The sequence below is a fragment of the Carya illinoinensis genome, chromosome 10 (genome assembly GCF_018687715.1).
Source record: "Carya illinoinensis cultivar Pawnee chromosome 10, C.illinoinensisPawnee_v1, whole genome shotgun sequence".
NCBI lineage: Eukaryota > Viridiplantae > Streptophyta > Magnoliopsida > Fagales > Juglandaceae > Carya > Carya illinoinensis.
In genome coordinates, this window is record NC_056761.1 from 11,088,995 (window position 1) to 11,109,722 (window position 20,728).

General features: G+C 32.8%; 1 long non-coding RNA gene across 2 annotated transcripts; it reads left to right on the forward strand.

The window, feature by feature from the left end:
• The first annotated feature begins 7,258 nt into the window (after positions 1 to 7,258).
• Positions 7,259 to 19,596, forward strand: LOC122279882. 2 transcript variants are annotated; one of them, XR_006229687.1, is made up of 4 exons: positions 7,259 to 7,791; positions 12,034 to 12,084; positions 13,852 to 13,959; positions 18,313 to 19,596. It is a non-coding gene; the product is annotated as an uncharacterized LOC122279882 (long non-coding RNA). The 2 variants fall into 2 exon arrangements; XR_006229686.1 differs by having other exon boundaries at positions 18,371 to 19,596.
• The last annotated feature ends 1,132 nt before the right edge of the window (positions 19,597 to 20,728 follow it).

Below are 20,728 nucleotides of genomic sequence, written 5' to 3' on the forward strand. Positions count from 1 at the left end.
TTGAAAGTGGGTACCATCAAATTAGCATGAAAGAGAGTGATGAATGGAAAACTACTTTTAAGACTAAGTATGGGTTTTATGAATCGTTGGTTATGCCATTTGGACTTACAAATGTGCCTAATACTTTCATGAGATTAATGAACCATGTCCTACATAGGCAAATTTGTGGTTGTGTACTTTGATGATATCCTAGTGTACAACAAGGACTTAAATGAACATATTGAGCATTTGAGATATGTGTTTAATGTGTTGAGGTGTGAAAGTTGTATAGTAATTTCAAAAAATGTACCTTTTGTACGGAGAAAGTTGTTTTTCTTGGTTATGTTGTTAGTACAAAGGGTATTGAATTGGATGAAGAGAAATTCAAGGCTACTAGGGAGTGGCCAACGCCAAAGAGTGTCACTGAGGTAAGAAGCTTTCATGGTTTAGCTAGTTTTCATGGTTTAGCTAGCTTTTATCGGCATTTTGTTAAAGACTTTAGTACCATTGCTGCACCACTCACTGAAGTCATTAAAAAAAAATGTTGGATTTCATTGGGAGGCTAATCAAGATAATGCTTTTGCCACTATTAAAGAAAGGTTGTACTCAGCACCCGTGTTAGCATTATCTGATTTTAACAAAACTTTTGAGATTAAATGTGATGCCTCAGGAATCGGGATTGGAGCCGTTTTGATACAGGATAGGCGGCCGATCATGCATTAGATAAAGAGCTAAGTGGGGCATCCCTGAAGTACCCTACTTATGATAAAGAGCTTTATGCTTTTATTCGTGCATTAGAGACTTGACAGCACTACTTGTGGCCTAAGAAATTTGTGATCCACACCGATCTTGAATCTTTGAAACATCTCAATGGTCAAGGTAAGTTGAATAAGAGGCATACTAGATGGATGGAATATATTGAGATCTTTCCATACGTCATCCGCTAGAAGCAAGGTAAGGAGAATATTATTGCTGATGTTTTATCCCGGAGGTATATACTTCTTACTTCTATGAGTGCTAAAATGCTTGGGTTTAAATATATGAAAGACATGTATGCTAATGACGCTGACTTTTTTTATGTGTATATGGCATGTGATAAGGCGACATTTGGGAAGTTTTACAAGCATGATAGTTACTTGTTTAAAGAAAATAAACTATGTGTGCCTAGTTGTTCTATGAGTGAGTTATTGGTGCGTGAGGCACATGACAGGGGATTAATGGGACACTTTGATGTCAAGAAAAACTTAGACATATTGCATGAACATTTCTTTTGGCCTAAGATGAAAAGAGACATCAATCACATTTGTAGCAGGTTCATCACATGTAGAAAGGCCAAATCTAAGGTTTTGTCACATGAGTTATATACACCCTTACCCGTTCCTAATGAGCTATGGGTAGACATATCTATGGACTTTGTTTTGGGGCTGCCTAGGATAAAAAGGGGTAGAGATTCTATTTTTGTGATTGTGGATAGATTTATCAAGATGGCACTTGTCATTCCATGCCATAAATATAGATGATACCACAAGCATAACTGACTTGTTTTTTAAGGAGATAGTGCGACTCCATGGTGTGCCCAGAATCATTGTTTCTGATAGGGATGTGAAATTCTTTAACTACTTTTGGAAGGTGTTGTGGAGGAAATTAGGTACTAAACTCTTATTTTTCACTACTTGTCACCCGCAGACTAATAGTCAGACTGAAGCAGTTAATAGGACTTTAACTCAGCTTTTACGCACTGTTATTCATAAGAATTTAAAGACTTGAGAGGATTGTTTGTCATTTATAGAGTTTGCATATAATAGGACCATGCATACTACTACTTCATACTCTCCTTTTGAAATTGTTTATGGTTTTAATCCACTTACTCTTTTAGATTTGATACATTTACCTGTTGATGGCAGAAGTAGCTTGGATGGACAAAAGAAGGCGGAGTTGGTGAAGTCACTTCATGAGAGGGTACGGCTTCAAATTGTCCAAAAGAATGAAAGGGTTGCTTCCCAAGCCAATAAAGGGCGAATGTGTGTCATCTTTGAACTGGGAGATTGGGTTTGGGTTTGGGTTCGGGTTTGGGTTCACATGCGCAAAGAAAGATTCCCAACCCATAGACAGACTAAGTTGCATCCTTGAGGAGATAGACCTTTCCAAATTTTTGAGAAAATTAATGACAATGCATATAAAGTGGATCTTCCAAGTGAATATGATGTTTATGATCTTTCTCCTTTTGATGTAGGTGAAGATTCTACGTCGAATTCTTTTGAGAAGAGGGGGAATGATGGGAACCAAGGTGGAGCTATCCTTAAAGATCATTTGCAAGTTTCAGATGGGCCAATTATAAGATCAAGAGCCAAGAAGATCAAGGAAGCAATGCAAGAATTGGTGCAATCCACTTGGGATGAAGCTAGGAATAGTCCAACATTCAAGATGGGCTTAAAGGAAGAAGAATCAGTTTTGATTTACTTGATACAAGCTATGGAAGACATGACTTAGAGATAGGTCTATTGTTGTTAAGGCTTTCAAATTGTTTAAAGGTTTTTTATTATTAGTTTAGAATAAGTGGGCTTGAGGATACTTGGCCCACATATGTCTTATGTCTAATGAATTAGGGTTTTTTTGGGAAGGCCTTGTATTTTGGCCAAAGGTTTGTTTAGAAAGTTATTATTTTATGTCTCACTAGGGTTTTAGAAGTTACTGTAGCACGGCGCGCGATACTATTCACGCTATAGTACCCAAGACACTGTTCACTTAAGGCTCTTGGAGATTGTTTATTTAAACTACTTGTAGCCTCATTTGAGAGGGCAGACAATATAGAATTTTCATTGTGAGTTGAGTTATCTCCTCTTGTTCTTCTTGAACTTTTGAACTTATCAAAAATAAATCAAAATCTTTGTGGCGTTCCACCTTTGTAATCTGGGTTTTTAAGACGGATTCTTCAACGGGTCTAGATTTTATTATAATTTAGGTTCTTGAAATGAGTTCTCATCGGGTCTAGATTTTTCATTCATAGATCTGAGTTTGACTTTTTTGAGTTTATTTTTTCAATATTGTTGTTGGGTCTCAAAGCAAGTTAATCGGGATTCACATCACACGTCCACAACACTTTCAAAGTGGTATGACACCCCTAAGCGTTGAAGTACATCAATGATGTTCAGCTGCTCGAAGGTTGATTTGCAGGGGCTAACAACTCTCTTCTCACATCTGCTATCAATTCTTCAGCTTTGTGCATTTGAGAAATATGGTTACCTGTGCCTACAAGTTGTGATCATTTGCACAATCGGGGATATATATTATTCACGTGCGGTGTGTTGGTAACTCCAAACAAGTTCATTAACATCAATAAATTTGTACAAGAACAATACTCCTACACAATTGTCAAAAAAAAAAGAAAGGAAAAACGTTTTCATGAAACTAATTTTCAATCACATATATGTACCTAGTGGAACGTCCAAATAATCAAACTAATAGTTAATTGATTAATCAACAATACTCCATCAATGAAAATACATACAAGTACTAAAAAGAAATAGTGAAATTTTTTTCGAGGTTGAAGATAATAATGAAATCAATACGTTGATTTAATCCATATTGATTTGATTTATTATCCTGATTTGATTATATAATTATCAAATTTTTTGTTGGACCCAAACCCAAATTTAATGTTCCAACTACCAGTCGCATCTGCACCAATGCTATTTTCATCATCTAATTGACGATCAATCAACAATATGAAGGTTACATTCAAGCTTCAAATTCAAGATTTCAAAATTCTCCCATTTGAGTTTGCTGGGAATGTTGAAGATAATATCAAATCAATAAGTGATAAAAAAAAATATCAAATATAGCATAAATTGAGATAGAGAACAGAGAAATAAGAGAATGAGGAAGATAAACTTTGATGGCAAGATCTTTACTATTCTCAAGTGTAATTGAATACATAATAGTTAGGTCTACACAAATAATGGGTCTTAAAGGAACTTGGAGAGAGGCTACGTGAGGCGATTTTGAGGCGATTGTGAGGTGACTTTTTTCTAGTTTTGGAAACTCTGGATTTTCAGGGCTTTCATTTCTTGCTTATTTCTGGCTGGGTTCTCACGCTAGGGTTGCCTCTTGACAGCGGTTTTCTTCCCTCCGATGGCTTCTCTGTCGGCGGGGCTTGCTGGTTCTGATGTGCTGAAATCATATGCTCAAGTTGTGATTTTTTATGAAAATTTTAAAAAAAGAAAGAGAAAAAATTGAATAAAAATATTATGAATTAAAAATATTGTTAGATTATAATTTTTTAATATTATATTTGTTTCAAAATTTAAAAAAGTTGAATTCTTTTTTATATTTTGTTTGAAATTTTGTAAAAATTGTAATGATTAGTTTGAAAAAGTTATAATAATTAGTTTGAAAATATTTATGTTTAAATGATATTTGAAAAGAAAAGAAAAGAAAATAAAATAAGATAAAATAAAATAAGACAAAAAATGTTATTTATATACTTCTATGCAAGGCTTGAACTTATATCTATGCAAGGCTTGAACTTAATTCGCAAGCCTAGCTTAAACCACTTAAATGGAATTTAGGCCCGGTTTAGTTACTACTCATTTCTTATAATTATTATAATTTTATTAAATTATAAGATAAAATATAATAAATAATTTAACTTTTATAAATTTTAAAATAAAAATTATATTTTAAAAATATTTTATTTAAATTTGAACTTTTATCTCATTTTGTCTCATTTTATTTATGTAATTAGACGAAAACTTGGACTGCTATTGAATGTTGAGTTGAACTCAGTTTTTTATGAATAGTAGTGAACTGAGATAATAGAGTGAGTTATGTGTGGTCTATTTAAAATGAGTTTAAATGTATTTAGATGTTAAAATAAGTTTGATACTATTTATGAAAAGTTAAAAATGGTATGGGACCTACCAATGATTGAATATTAATTTATTAAATATTTTATTAATAAATAACATAAATAAAACATAAATTCTCTCACTGCACGTAAAAGAATTAGAATAAAATAAAAATAAAATATTCTCCATGTTATAAAAATAAAATTTTCTTACTCCCTTATAAAAATAAAATAAAAATAATGATTAATAAAATTATAATAATATCATGCTCACATTTTATTATATTAGTTATTTATATATTATTTAATTAATAATAAAAAATACATATAATACGAGAGAAAAAAGATTTTTAAATAGTTCAATGTTTGAAATATTTATCTCTCGCTCGAGTTGACTCTGGGGCTAGTATGAATGAAAGAAATTTGAATAAATATTTTTATCTTCCTGTTCTTTTTACTTTTTGACAAAAAGAAAGATAGATAGTTTTAACTTTTATCATTCGTAACGTCACTCAAAGTAATTGAATATTGAATGAACTGATGAGTCTAACAACCAATCAAACGAGTCCTTACTTACCATTCTTTCCAGATGGGCGGCCATATTAATCACTTCCTGTACTGTAAACATCTACGTGGTACGTGCGGCTAAAATGGAAGTACCGGTCATCTCTTATTACTTCTCACATGTCGTGTCCTGATGGAGATACCTTTTTGTACAATGCTATAGAATCACTTTTCACACCTTTCAGATGGTCTTGAACTAACAGTTTTTTGTATTTTTTAAAAATATTTTTTAAATCCTTTTAAAATTTAAAAAATATATAAATTTATTAAAGAATAATTCATTAATCACTAAATAAAAAATAAAAACAAAAACAAAATCAATAAAGTTTTTTGTAGCATTTTTCGATTAAAATATTATTTTTAATAGTATTTTGTAGATTTCATTAAAATAGATTTAAATTTTTTAAATTAAGATGTGTTTAACTTTTTAAGTTAAAATATATGAAATATATTGAAATGAGTTTATTTATTTATATTAAAAATTAAAAAAGTAATAAATCTCTTCAATAAATTATTTAAAATGAGTTAATTTTGGTTTAACATCCAAGAAGAATCTAAATCAAAGACTTACTGCAGAGGAGCCGAAACTGGTACCAAATATGAGGGGAGTACTCAACCTTAGCTTTCATCTCTTTTCCCACATGAGTGTATATAGGTATCCATCTTTCTTTTAGAATAATCTACCTTTTGAATTTTTCTTACAATTTGGTCGATTTCTGTAAGTTCATTTTTTTATATTCATTATATTTAATTCTCATATTCATTATATTTAATTCTCGATAGTGTGAGTGGATATGTTTTTATAATATCATAGTATTACATTTTCTTAAAATTTTCTCTATGGTTTCAGTGATTTTTCATTGGTTCATCACATTTGTATGTTGGTTTTGAATTATTTTATATTGTTTGTGCATATTATATTTTTTTTTATCTTTCCACTTGCTTTTATCTTTATTTGTTTTATGTTATTGTCTTAGTGTTGATGAAAAAAACCATTGTTACTGGTCGAACACATATAAGCTGGATGAAAAACTTTGTTATATAGTGTTGATCTCATGATACGTGTTTTGGTACAAAGAATAAGGTTCGGTGCGACAATTAAAAATTCACATCTTAAATTCAAAATTTTCATCTCATCATTATATTTTTTTTAAATTTCCATACAAAATATAATAAATAATTCAACTTTTTCTGAACTTTTTCAAATCTAAAAATAATAATAATGTTAAAATATTTCTTCTTAAAATTCAAAATTTTTATATCAAAATTCTCAGTGGCCAAACCGAACCTAAAGTACTCGCCCATCTTAATTCAATACAATTCAAAAATTGATTCTCTATCGATCATATGATTAGCCTAAATCGATTTGAATAAGTCAATATTTTAACCTATTTTGTGAATAAAATGAAAAACGCATTAAGATGATCACCATGAGTTCAGTTTCTAATTACTGAATGATATATTCATTCGATCAAAATCAAACCATTTTGTCGAGCTAAGCATGAATATCTAATTAAGACCTAATAAATGAGACCATGAATATCTAAATATTATAATATGTTCAATTTCTAATTACTAGTCAAGATAATCCTTCTAATTAAGACAATTAAAGTGATCAAAACATAATTTTTGAAGTAAACCTAACCTGTTGGAAAAGTAATCACCGCAATAGAGTATTAATTGTAGCGATTTTGGATTTGATGCATAGTTTTTACACTAAAGTGAGGTTTCTGCAAAGTGGAACCATGAACTGTCCTTTTGTAGCGAATTTGTGATATATTGCAACGAGAAAAACACCGCAATAAATAAAAAGCAGTTGCGACGTAAGCAAATGACAGAATTGTAATTTTAATGGCAGATTATCTTTAGTACTCATATATGGGGGCAACAAAACGCACCAAAAACAAAACATTTCCGCCTTGATTTTGGCTTCAGTACACTCTCGAAAACCCCTCCATTTTCTTCTTCTCCACTGATTTCTGGCTATCTGCAAACGAATCCAGCACATTACGTTGCCACACGACTTCCCTCATCCACTGAAAACCAGCCCTAGCAACATCGTCCACCCATTTGGAAATGCATGGAAGCTAGGTCCTTCGAATGGGGATTGTACGGTAAAGCCAACCATCAGCTGGGAAAATCTGCTCCCCTTTTGGGTTCAAAATCTAGACTTTGTGATTTTGTAAGCCCCTATTTCGAGATCAACCACGCCCCTTTTCCTGCTGGCAAAGGGTTTCCCATGTAGCCTCCTCCTCGTCCTCTCCTCCACTCGCTTCTCGCCGATTTCAAGTCCCTCTTGCTTTTCCCATCCAAATATAGACCCCAACTATTTTTTGTTGGGCAGGGTATTGGAGGTGGAGATCCTTTGCGATTCCTCGGCGATTCTCACGCATGCACCACAGGTATCTCCTCCCAACTCCCCACTTTTTGATAATATGCTAGTACAAATTTTGTGTCTTGTGTTCTTTAGGTTTTCGTAACATGACATATAGAGATGGATTTTCTTTGCTGCATGCTGTCAAAAACTAGTTTGTCTTAACTTTACCCTCAATATTCGTTTTCTTCTATAAAGCAACACTTACATTGTAGAAAAAACTGATAAAAAAAAAAAAATAACACTACCTTCTCGACATGTTGAGAGAACTGATCCGCCCCTTAGCATGGCCTTCCCTGCCGATATGGATTTAGGACTATTATATCTTTATTACTATTCATGGTAATTAAATTGAATATAAAACATATGTTTATATTCAATTTAATTAATTATATAGAGATGAGATGGAGTATTATATATCTTGTCATTATAAAAACCAAGATAAAATAAGATTTCTTAATATTTATTCCAATGTACATATATATTCAAATCTCTTGAATTAGATAATAACCAAATCACAAATATCTCTTTATATGCATATATGATTTGATTATAATCTAATCTAAGAGCATAATCTTGTAATATGGTGTTAGGAAATCCCCACTCATTCAACCTTCACCTAATCATTCCTTCCATTCGCTAGTTGGAATTTTTTTTATAAGTAAAAAATTTATTCCACGAATGAAATAGGTGAAGCCCATGTACATAGGAAGTATACAAAAGAAACATTCAAGAACTAAAACAACGAACACAAAAACTCATGGACTGCCCCACCATTAAGAATAATGGCTGAAAACCAAGAAAATAGGGAAAATATAAAAAATTTCCAGAGATCATCTACAGAACGTTCCCTATCATTAAAACACCTCTCATTCCTTTCCATCCAGATGCACCACATTTTACACAAAGGAATCATCTTCCACGCCGCTACAGCTTGAGAACAAGAATGAATTCTAGGCTAGCAAGCAAGAATTCCTATCACTGATTTGGCATAACCCATGATAGTCCAATTCTTCTAAACACCCGTTCCCATAACCCTTTAGCCGCATCACAGTGAATAAGAAGATGATCCACTGATTCTCCAGTTTTCTTACACATGAAACACCACTCCATAACCATCATTCCATGCTTTCTCAAATTGTCAATAGTCTGAATGTTTCCAATTGCTACGGTCCAAACAAAGAAAGCAACATTTGACGGAACACAAACCTTCCAAATCTTCTTCCAAGGAAAAGAAAATTTTTACTATTCATCGTCTTATAAAAAGATCTAACAGAAAACTTACTGGTCTCTGTACTTTTCCAGAGAATATGATCTCATTCATGTCTTCTAATAGCCACTGAATACAACAACTTGAAAAAATTAGTCACCTCCTCAATTTTTCAATCCTGAACAGATCTGAAAAAATAGACATTCCAATGCACCTCTTCATTAGAAAAAACTCAACATCTCAAAAATGGAAGCCTGCTGATTAACGACCAATCTGAAGACATTCAGAAAAACTCTAAACAAAGTAAGACTCACCACACCAAACATCAAACTAGAAACGAATTCTTGAGCTATCACCTACCCCAAAATAAACTTGTTAAGTAAAATTATCCCAACCCTTTCTAATGAATTTCCATTAGCTTACCCCATAGGTCCCCTTGCTCTCCTTAGTACACCAACCCCACAATCACTACCATACTTCCGTACAATTACCCTTCTCCACATCGCACCCTCTTCCTTATTAAATCTCTACAACCACTTCTCCAATAATGCCTTATTGAAACTACACAAGTTAAGAACACCCAATCCACCAACCTCAATAGGTCGACATACTTTTTTCCAATTAACTAAAGGTACTTTTTTCTCCTCCCCCAAACCCCCCCACACAAAAGCTCTATACAATGTTTTGATATGATCAACCACACCAACTGGTAAAGGGAATAAAGAAAGAAAACGCGTTGGAATATTCGAAAGGGTACTCTTTATAAGGGTGATTCTACCCCCTTTAGATAAATACATCATTTTCCAAGCCACCAACCTTTTCTCAATCTTCTCAACCACCCCGTCCCAAATATGCTTTGCCTTGAATGATGCCCCCAACGGGAGAATGAGATATTTCATGGGCAGAGAAGGAATTCTACAACCCAACAACGATGCTAAATCATTAATATTATGAACAACTCCTACCAAGACCAACTCCGATTTACCCAAGTTCACTTTTAACCTAGAAATGGCTTGAAAACACAACAGTGCAATGCAACCCTCAATGCTTTAATTTGATCCTCAACAACATCACATAAAATTAAAGTATCATCGGCAAAAAGTAAGTGTGATACGGAAGTAAAGCCATTAGATGAAGAACTAACTGAAAAACTTAAAATAAATCCACCCCTTACAGTAGCCTCCACCATACGACTAAAAGCCTCCATAACAAGAATAAATAAAAAAGGAGATAACGGATCTCCTTGTCTCAAGCCTCTTAAACTCTTAAAAAAACCACAAGGTTGATCATTAACTAAGACTGAAAACATAGCAATCGAAATACATTGTCTAACCCAACCACACCATTTTACACCAAAGCCACATCTTCTAAGCATGAATATCAGAAAATCCCAGCTAACATGGTCAAAAGCCATGTCTAGCTTATAAAGAACCCCCAGAAAACCTTCTCGAAGCCGACTATCTAAACACTCATTTGCAATCAACACAGAATCAATAATCTGTCGACCTCTAACAAAAGCATTTTGAGTTTGAAATAATCTTCTCTATCACTGTGCTCATACAATTAGCCAAAACCTTCAAAATTATCTTATAAATACCACTCACCAAACTAATAGGTCGGAAATCTTTTAACTCTGAAGCACCTACTCTCTTAGGGATAAGAGAAATAAAAGTTGCATTCAACGACTTCTCAAACTTGTGGTAATCATAAAATTCATGGAAACATTGTGCTCAACGACTTCGTTAGTTGGAATTAATGGGCTAGATTGTGTTTTGGGGTAGCAAGTCACAAAAAAAAAAATATCAAATATTTTCAAAGATCGAGTATATATCATATATGACCTTATAATAATAAATTACAAGGACTTGAGCTCTTTGGGCTTGGAACTCTGGGTTGTACAAGTTGTAATATTAGTTCTATGCATCCAAAGCAATTAATCTGCTATACATGATATATAACATTATTTGGGAAGAGGCCCGGGGTTTCGAATATGATCATCATTATAGTTGTCTTTTTTGTACTTAATATTCATATATCTATGTTCTTGCTAGTTGGGGGAACTCAAGTTCTTTCTAGTACTATTTAATTAAACAGCGAAGCAGAAAAAAATTTCCTTTGATTTTTCAAGTGCTATAATACTTGTCAGTACCTTAAGCTATCAAGATGAGAGTACTAAATATTGAGGCATAATTAACCTCTAGCCATGTTAAACCATAATTAGTTCATTCACAAGCCCATTTATGTGCCATATCAAATTTACTTTTTACTCGTGAATGGAAGTTCAGATTTTGTTACAAATTGAGATGAACTGTTTGCGCATTTGTGGAAGTTCATGTTTGAAAAGATTGTTATTTCCTGGGTCATGAGTGGCTTGCATGAAAGAAGCTTGTTGTTTCCTGGGTCACGGTTTATACATTAAGAGAGTCAATGTTCAGATTTGCAGTATATTTCTCTAAATTTGCATTGTAAAGACTCACTACAACAATAGTAGACTTTCTTCCCGAATTCTGTTATGCCATGCTTGTAGAAACAACATTATTTGAGTTCTACAAGCTTTGCTTTCCATATGCAGGGCTGAAAACAATTAGGTGTGCTTTAGATTTCACATGGAGTAGTTTATCTCAACTAATTTTAGACTTTGTATATGTATTTGATAGCTTGGGCACTGCATGTTGAATTTTTCTAATGTCCCTCCTAATATTTACTTTTACCTCAATAGTTCCTTTTTATTTCTCGAGGATTTGCATAAAGATCTTCTTACCTCTTGTAGTTTGTCTGGCATTTTCTAAGAGCATGGTTTTCAGATTTTTATTTTTTGTGTGGGATACTTAATTGTATCCTTAGGCTTTCAATTTTGCTAGACTTTGGGGTAAGTCTGTAACCCTAGCTTCAATCCCTTGCTTGGTTTCGTTGATCTTGTTGTTAGTCAGTTTTTCAATTAGCTCCTTTTTTATTCAACCTCTGTCTCTTTGTCAAAGGATTGACAACCATATTTTTACTTGTTTGTTCTTGAACTTCTAAAATTTTTGTAACATGGTTTTATGTGCCTGATCTCTGCAGCAAGAAAGTTAAAGAAACCTATTTGAAATGATCACACCAACCATGCAAGTCGTAAGTATTCTATATATTTGTGTTCCCTGGATTTCATATGCCTGGAATTGAAATACATTGCTGTATGGATAATAAATCCAAAAAAGGTTTCACCTTCCTTGTTATTAGCCATATTGTTTTATGATTGATGGTGTAGCATAATATCTTGTTGAGTGTTTTTGGAGCTGAATGATGTTCAAGAGTTGATTGATAAGATGTTATTTTATTTATTTTTTGGTGGGGGGCCTTAGCAAAATTAGGCTTTTTCCCCATGTTTTAGGGGTGGGCCTTGTGAGTGTTAGATGTGGTAACTATCTACTCTACAGAAGAACCTCTAGAAATCTTGTTGATATCATATGGATTTCTAGTAGCCCTACATAAGTCATAGAATGGACATCTTTTCGTACTCATTGCAGAGTCAATATTTGGAAAATGAATAGATTATGAAATATGATACTGAAAATAAATCATCTTAATCTTCAGTTGAAACAGGTAACGTGGATGGTTGGCCTATGAATTCAATCTTTATGGCTCCATATGAAGCAAAATAGACTAAATAGTAAATGGAGACTAAGACCCAAGCATATAAGATCGAGTGAAAATCAAATTGTGTGATAACCACCTTTGCAGATTTCCATTTTTCAGAAAAATAAAATTGGTATGGCAGTAACCTCCTTCAATTGCATTGTTGTTTTCAAGTTCATCTTCACGGTGTTGGGTTTTGCTAGCAAGGATCTTCCACCTAGTAAGTACATTCATTCAATTACCATTTAGTATTATCCCATCACTTTAATAATTATTAAAGTAAAGTACATAAAGTGTCCCAATTAAATAGTCAAATGGAGATTAACAGAAGATCTCAATCCAATAAGAGATTGGTGTATTTACTTTGGCCTGCATTGTTGTTGATGGGTAAATGCTTTCCAAATTTCATTAAATTTGAGTTCAAGAATTCTGAAAATGCTGGATGACTAGGTGAACTCATGTATTTCCATGGTTGCTCTAAATTTCTCTTAACATAAATATTCATGTTTTAAATGTAGTTGTTTCTCTCTATTTTTACCAATTTATTCAGAAATTGGCTGGAAATAAAAAATAAAAACTTTTTTTCAAAAATAAAAGTAATGAACAAGACAATATATGCATATGTAATATGTGTGTGTGTGTGTGTTACATATATATGGATACACCAATCTCTTATTAGTTGAGGTCGCACTTCCTTGATCTACTCCCAAGACCAATTGTATGAAATTATCAATTGGTCCTTTGATGCAAATTCATTACCTTTATCATCTGGAGTACTGTTTGTTTTTTATGCTCTAGTATTTTTTTACATTTACAATTCAATGCATTAGTTGATGTTAATTGATGACTTCATGTTTATCCTTTGGAAAAATTTCAGACTGCATGAATTGATGATTTGTATTAGTTGATGTTATTCAATGCATAAAGTCATCCTGCAGTTTATGAAAAATTAGTTTACACAACTTATTAAGAACTAGCATGTTTTGTTATTAGTTTACACAACTTACACAAATTCCTAATTGATGCATCTTATCTATAACTGCCAGATTGATGTTTGCATGCCATTTGCACATTGAAAATATCATACTTGTATAAGGAGATGGTTGCAGTGATGTTGAAGATTATGTACTAGCATTTTCTTTGTCTAACTGTCATGTTGGTACTAAGCTGAGGGAAATATCTAAATTGCTCAACTTTTTCTGCACATAAACACAACATTGTGTACTGGCATTTTCTTTGTTTAACTGTCATGTTACTATACAGGTACAACAAAGTGCAGATTTTATTTTAAATTTGGTAGCAATATGAGAAACAATTGACATGGAATCCAATTTGGAGCAAACTGGTAGGCAAATGACAGAATGTGTAAAGGTAAGTATTTACCTGTAGTTTGTTTATTAGCATGACTGTGATATCTATAGGAGAATATATTAGGTTTTGATGAATTACATGGATATGGTTGTATGCATGCATTCATTCATATTCTAATAAAATTTTTTAGATGTAAAAGATGTGATACCCTATGTTTACGTGTATTTTTATTGAAAGATTATTTAAAATTAATATATTTAGTGGTTCTTTTATTTTAAATTAAACGTGTTTTTCATTGTATTTTTTTATGATTTTTAAATTGTGAGATTTAAATAATGTGTTTCCTTGATATTAATAATTATTTCGCGTTTAAATTACTCTCTAGCTTGAATTATTTTATTATTGGGCTTTAACTATTTTATGTTATTAATATTGAATTGTAGTGTTTTTATTTATATTTTATTTATTTTATTGTGCTCTTTATTTTAAAATAATTTATTGTTGAATTCTAATATTTTATTTTATAAAGTCATTGTGTTTAAATTATTTCATTTAATTCGTAGTTTTAAAATTTATTTTCGTTGGATGAGTTTCTTGACTCAAGATGCGAGAACTGGATCTCATTTCTTTCATTCCCTTTTTCTTTTTCCTCATCCTTTCTTTTCCCTTTTTTCTTCTTCCTTTTTTTTTTCTTTCTTTCCTTTTCCTCCTGGTTTCCTCTCTCCCCACGCACGCTCTCTCTCTCTTCCCTCCTGCCTGTTTTACTTCAGCTACCCAAGTCGCTGCCGCTCGCCGGCATGGCCAACACCACCCCCACCATTCGGTCCCCCATCGCCCGACACACACCCCCACAAATCGATCACCGTTGATGTCTGTTTGCTGATCGCTGAACACACGATCTCGGCCATCTCCTCACGAGTAACATTGTGTACTGATGCCTCAACCTGTGTGGATGTCTCAGCAACTAATGCTTCATGATCTCCCGGCTGTGCATCTCTCTGAGGATCAACCGGTTCTGGAACATGTCCACGAAGATGTAGTCTCGAGTGTCCCATGCTGCGTGAGAGGGTGGTGCTGTTTATTGATCCCATCGGCTCCCGTTTATGCTCGACAATATCAGGCACAACACCAGCAAATAGCAGAAATCGGGTAATCAGGATTCCGAATGGCAATATATCCATCGAAATGTACCGGGACTCTAATCGAATCCTATCGAATATATACACCACCAGGTCAATAGGAATACCACGAGCAACCCGTATCATAAATTTCGTCCAATTAATGCCAACCTCTGTCTTGTGCTGCCGAGGGTCAATGTTGTTAGCAATTATCAAATTCAAGATATTGAAGAAAGAAGATAGATCTGCCTGTTTGATGCTCTTCGTCTCGTCATACAGTGGAGCATCTAGACCAACAACCAAATCTCTCACCTCATGATCAGCAGGGGTAACAACCTCATCAATATAAACTGATGCCTCATCCTTAGCTATCTCCGCCTTAGCTGAAGGATCAGACTCTCTAGGCACCACGTTCGGATATGCATTTGGCAGCCTAGGAATATCGAGATGCTCAGTAAGTCCATCTTATGAAAATACAACTGAAACTCCTTGGATAGAGATCCTGTATGGCCCTCCGTTATTTGGGCTGGCACTATCGAGCTCTCTATAGAACTCAGCAACAATGTCAATATAGGAGACTGGCTCCCATGCTTCCTCCCGCTCATCTAGGATAGGTCCCCAACCACGATTGCTGAAGACTGATTGCAAGGAATGACTCTCCCAAACAAGATTCTGGAAATCAGAAATCTTCATCGGTCGCTTTAGTGAAATATTCCTCTCCCTGACTAGACCACTACTAGTCTCAGCAGGATTGCGTCACTTACGTCTTGCCTTAGAAGAAGACATTATAATCAACCTAAAATTTACAATTAAAAATTAGATATGCAACATTAACAATAAAAATATAATAAATAATTATTCACAGTACTTTCATACGAATAACAATTTAATAAAATGAGACATTGTAAAAAACATAATTTTTAATAAATAATATCACATTATTTAATATTAATTAGATTAATACTAATAGAAATTTAATATTTAACAAAATGTGATAAATTTCTATATTAATTTAATTATAATATATAAATGATTCTCGTTAAACTTTAATGGAACTATAATATGGAATAAAAATAATAATTCACTAATATTACTAAATTTAATTATACCCTTCGAACTCCTAAAATAGTGCTCGAACGGTACACTTATACAGTTCAAACGTATAAAAAAACAATCGAATGTCATTGGATTGGCTCCTACAGTTTGAATGTGTAAAACAACGTTTGAATGGATAACTATTACCATTCGAACTCTTAATATAGTGATCGACCTGTACCTGTACAATTTGAATGTATGAAACAACGGGCAAATAGGGTTGGATTGGGTCTTACCTTTTGAACGTCTAAAACAACATTCGAATGGTTAGTTGATAAAGTTTGAACGATGTTTATAGCGTTCGAATGGTATGCGAAACGATTTCATATACCAGATCGAGTCGACTTAGCCATTGAAATCCATGGAATCTTTTGATTCCATAGATTTTTGACCAAAATAATACATAGAAACCCAAATAAACCTTCCTACAATGGATTAAAGCAAATTTACAATGAGTATTAATAGATAAATTGCTTTATCCTAATTCAAACAAATAATCCATTAAAAACCTAAATATAAACGGTAAAATGGTTAGAAAAAGAAAAGTACCGGTACTTAGAGGAAGAGGCTTCGAGTGGGTACTATTCATGGCGGCGAAGACGACGTTGAATGGCGGAGATGGACGGTTAAAGCCTTGAAAGGAAGTTGAAATGTCTCTGATTGGCATCCATGAAAATGACGTATGCAGCAAGTTATATATGCAAAAATGTTCGAACGGTAAACTGAAAATTAATTTTTTATGATATTATTTAATATATTATAAAATATCATAATAATTTATTATAATATTAAATATCATATATTATAATATATGTTATTATATTTATTATGTTTAATATAGTATATATTATATTATATTATATATATAATATACTATAAGTTATATGATGTAGTATAATATATTATACTATATATGTTATGACTTGTTTAGTATATTAACATATTATATTTTAGTTATAGGCTAATTAGATGACACAAAATATTCTAGCACTATAGATGACACTATATATGATAGTATATATATGTTATATATAGTTTAATATATTAACATATTATATTTTAGTTTTAGTCTAATTAGAATACACTATATATGCAAGTACTACAGATGACACTATGCCATGATACCATATATATGTTATATATAGTCTAATATATATACTTGACTATAATATTAGATGTAGTATGATATTATATATTATATTATAGTAAAATATAAAATAATATATAATATGCTTGATTATAAATTATAATCAAATATTACTATGTTAATAAAGTATAGTATATTATATATTATATATTATATATTAATTTTTTTATTTTATTTAAAGGTATAGTGCAAAATTTTTTTACTAAACATTCACCAAACTGTTCGAACTCTTAATAATAAGCATTTGAACGTTTTGATAAATGGGCATTACCGTTCGAACGTATAAATATACGTTTGAATGTGAAACTTCAGGAGGAAAAATTTTCCCGCTTCATTGTTTCACGTTCGAACGTTTAGTAAATAACCATTCGAACGTAAATGTTCTACATTTACATGACAGAACTTCACAATCTCGCTCTCCTCCCACCACTCTCAGTCTCCCTCCCAGAGGCAAATCTTCCAACCAGCACCATTCTCCCTCAATCCAGCTCCCAAATATTAATAGTTTTCATCTTACTCTTATATTTTTGGATTAAGAGGTTATTTTTACCGCCTTTTGGAGAGTATTTTCGTTTTGGGCATAACGGTCTCCTTGCATTTTCATCTCTCAAAACAAAGTATGCTATCTTATTCTCATTTTAGTTTGAATATGAGTGTTTTCATTTGTTATATTGAGTTCATGATATTGTGTATTTTCGTTTGCTGTACTGAATTGGTGATTATTGGGGTTATCGGTGGTTGAAGATGACTGGAATCTGAAATAAACCCATTCGAACGGTACATGATTAACGTTCGAACAAGTTTATTATGTTTGAACACAGTATAACATCGTTTGAATGGTATGTTTATACATCAATTTCAATATTAATTAAAATACTACTAAATCTTTAAATCAAAATACAAGTAGTTAAGATTTAATAATACTTAAATACTTAACTCTTTTATCTTATGTATAGGATAAAATGGTTAACATACGTGCTGAATCTACGTTAGATCAAAATTCCTCAACAAATGATGTTGATATTTTTACACAAGTTTTGGGTTAACGTTCAGGATATTTGAGGGGTTGGGGTCGCTGTGTAAAACCTTCTCCCTCTTCCTCTTCTTCTAGGTTTGCCTCTATGGCCTCTATAGCGTAAGAGAATGTGAATCGCAGAATCAAAGAATTGGTTGCAAGGCAGCATGAGTTAGAGGCTTAATTGGCGAAGAGTAAGTCTATACATAAGCCCCTTATGTCTCCAATACCACACACCGCTAATGTGGATTTGCTCTTTTATTTTTTTTATTTTTTTTTCTACAGTAAAATGCACTCAGCATTTTCCTCCCCAAATCCCTTTTCCCAAATTAGTGCTCCATTGGAATTTCTAAGAGACGTTCTCCATCCAACTTAGCCCCTCTGCCGCTTGATTCCCGCTACCCATACGTCGTCTGCCATTTATTGCATTTATTCTCTCTCTTTTAGACTTTAAGCCCCATTTAGATACCCAGAAACATACAAGTTAAATATAGGGTTTCTCCCCCTTCTGTGTTTTTTTCAAGCATTCTGAGCAAACCAGAAGAAAGGTTTGCAGGCATGGACTCGGTGTTCTCAGCAAACCATTATTAAACTTTTTTCGTTTGCCTTTATGGGTTTTGTAAACAAAATTAGTGGTATACTGACTGTATGGTTGAGAATGTTTGTTGGGCAGTGTTTGAAATCTTCTAGGTTCTCTCTTTCACAGCCGCAGAGTCATTTTTGGACTCCTCATAAAGTTTTATTTTGGTCTTTTACAAAAATAAAAAATACTTTGATGGTGGTTTGATTCTTTGCTTCTGGCTTGCCGCATCAGTTATCAATCTTATACACCTATGGTCATTTGTAAATGAATGGACAAAAGTGAGATTTGAAAGTGGGTTTGGATCCTGCGCTAAGGAGAAGATGAGGGAGAAGAGAAATGGCGTCGACTTGGTTTCGAGCTATTTAAGTGCAAAACCGTGACATGGCGATCAGACCGGATCGGTGTGTGGTGTTGGAGAGAGAACCAGCTTATGTATAGACTTACTCATTGGCGAAACAAGGAGACATGAAGACGTGCCTCAAACAACATGAAAAACAACAAGAAGAGTTCAGGAGAGAAATGCAACTCCAAATGCAGCAGCTTATCCAACAATACAGGCCTCCAAACAACTGATAGTTTTTTATGTATAGATTATGAGATTATCTAATTATATACGAACAATGCTAGTCTTACAGTTATTTATTAGTTCGCACTTATTATAAAACTTTTGTGAGTATTAAACAGTTTCTAATGTATTTTTTTCAAATATTATGAAAGTCTATTTGGTTTTTTATTATTACAGGATTTTAATAAAATAGTTATCATTCGAATGACCATGTAACGTTTGAACACCATTGATTAAAATGTTTGAACGACATCAAACGATCAAATAATGTTCAAACACAATTTATTATCGAGCGTTCAAACATAACTTGTATCTATTCAATCTATTTTACCGTTCAATCTGTTCCTTTAACGTTTGAATGGAAAGCTATTTTATACCGTTCGAACATTCTCAAAATGTGTACCCCGTTCAAATGTATTTTTTCAATCATTCAAACAATTTAATACCGTTCAAACGTAAAATAGTAACCATTCAAATGATATTCTGGAAAGAACTTGAGCCGTGACAAAAAAAATTATTTGTTCGAACGATATCGAACGGTTAATTTCAAAATCGTCCCAACAGATATATTTTTGGACGAAATTGTGATTTTCGTCTCAAAATATCTTCTGGGATAGTGTTGTGGGGACGACCTTGGGATGAATTTTTTTTGTCCTAAAAAATTTTCTGGGACGAAATCCCTATAATTTGGGATGAAAAGTTTCATCCCAAAAGAGCTATTCTGTTGTAGTGTATATAAAAGTAAACTCACAATATTTAAGTATGGTTTTATACGATACATTAGATCTGTTTTATAATATTAAAAGTAATTTTATAATCTAACAACTTACCATATTTAGTTACGTCAGTTTATGAATTTATTTTTTTTTAAAATATCTTTGTGGTTAAAGCATTTCTATCTTTATATATAATAGCTAGACTAGCCCTTTTATCTCTGATCTGATCTTAGTGCATTACTCATTAATTATATACTCGTCCATTAGTGTGTGTCATGTGGAATCTTGGTTAAATGATTTGGTTTCAACAAAGTAGGATTAATTGAACTTGTTTTTTCTTCCGGTAGCATAGAACCAAAGGAAACATACATATATGTATTGTGTTATTAATTATAGTCCGAGACTACTTATGGAAGAAGAACATCGCAAATAGTAGACATATTGACTACAACAAATATGGCTTTTAGTGACAGATTATAAATAGTGACGGTTTCCAAACTGTGACTAAAACGTATTTACTGTGACAGTTTGTGAGAACTGTCACTAAATGTTGGGCAAGAATTTCAAAATGTTCGGACGTTTCATATAAT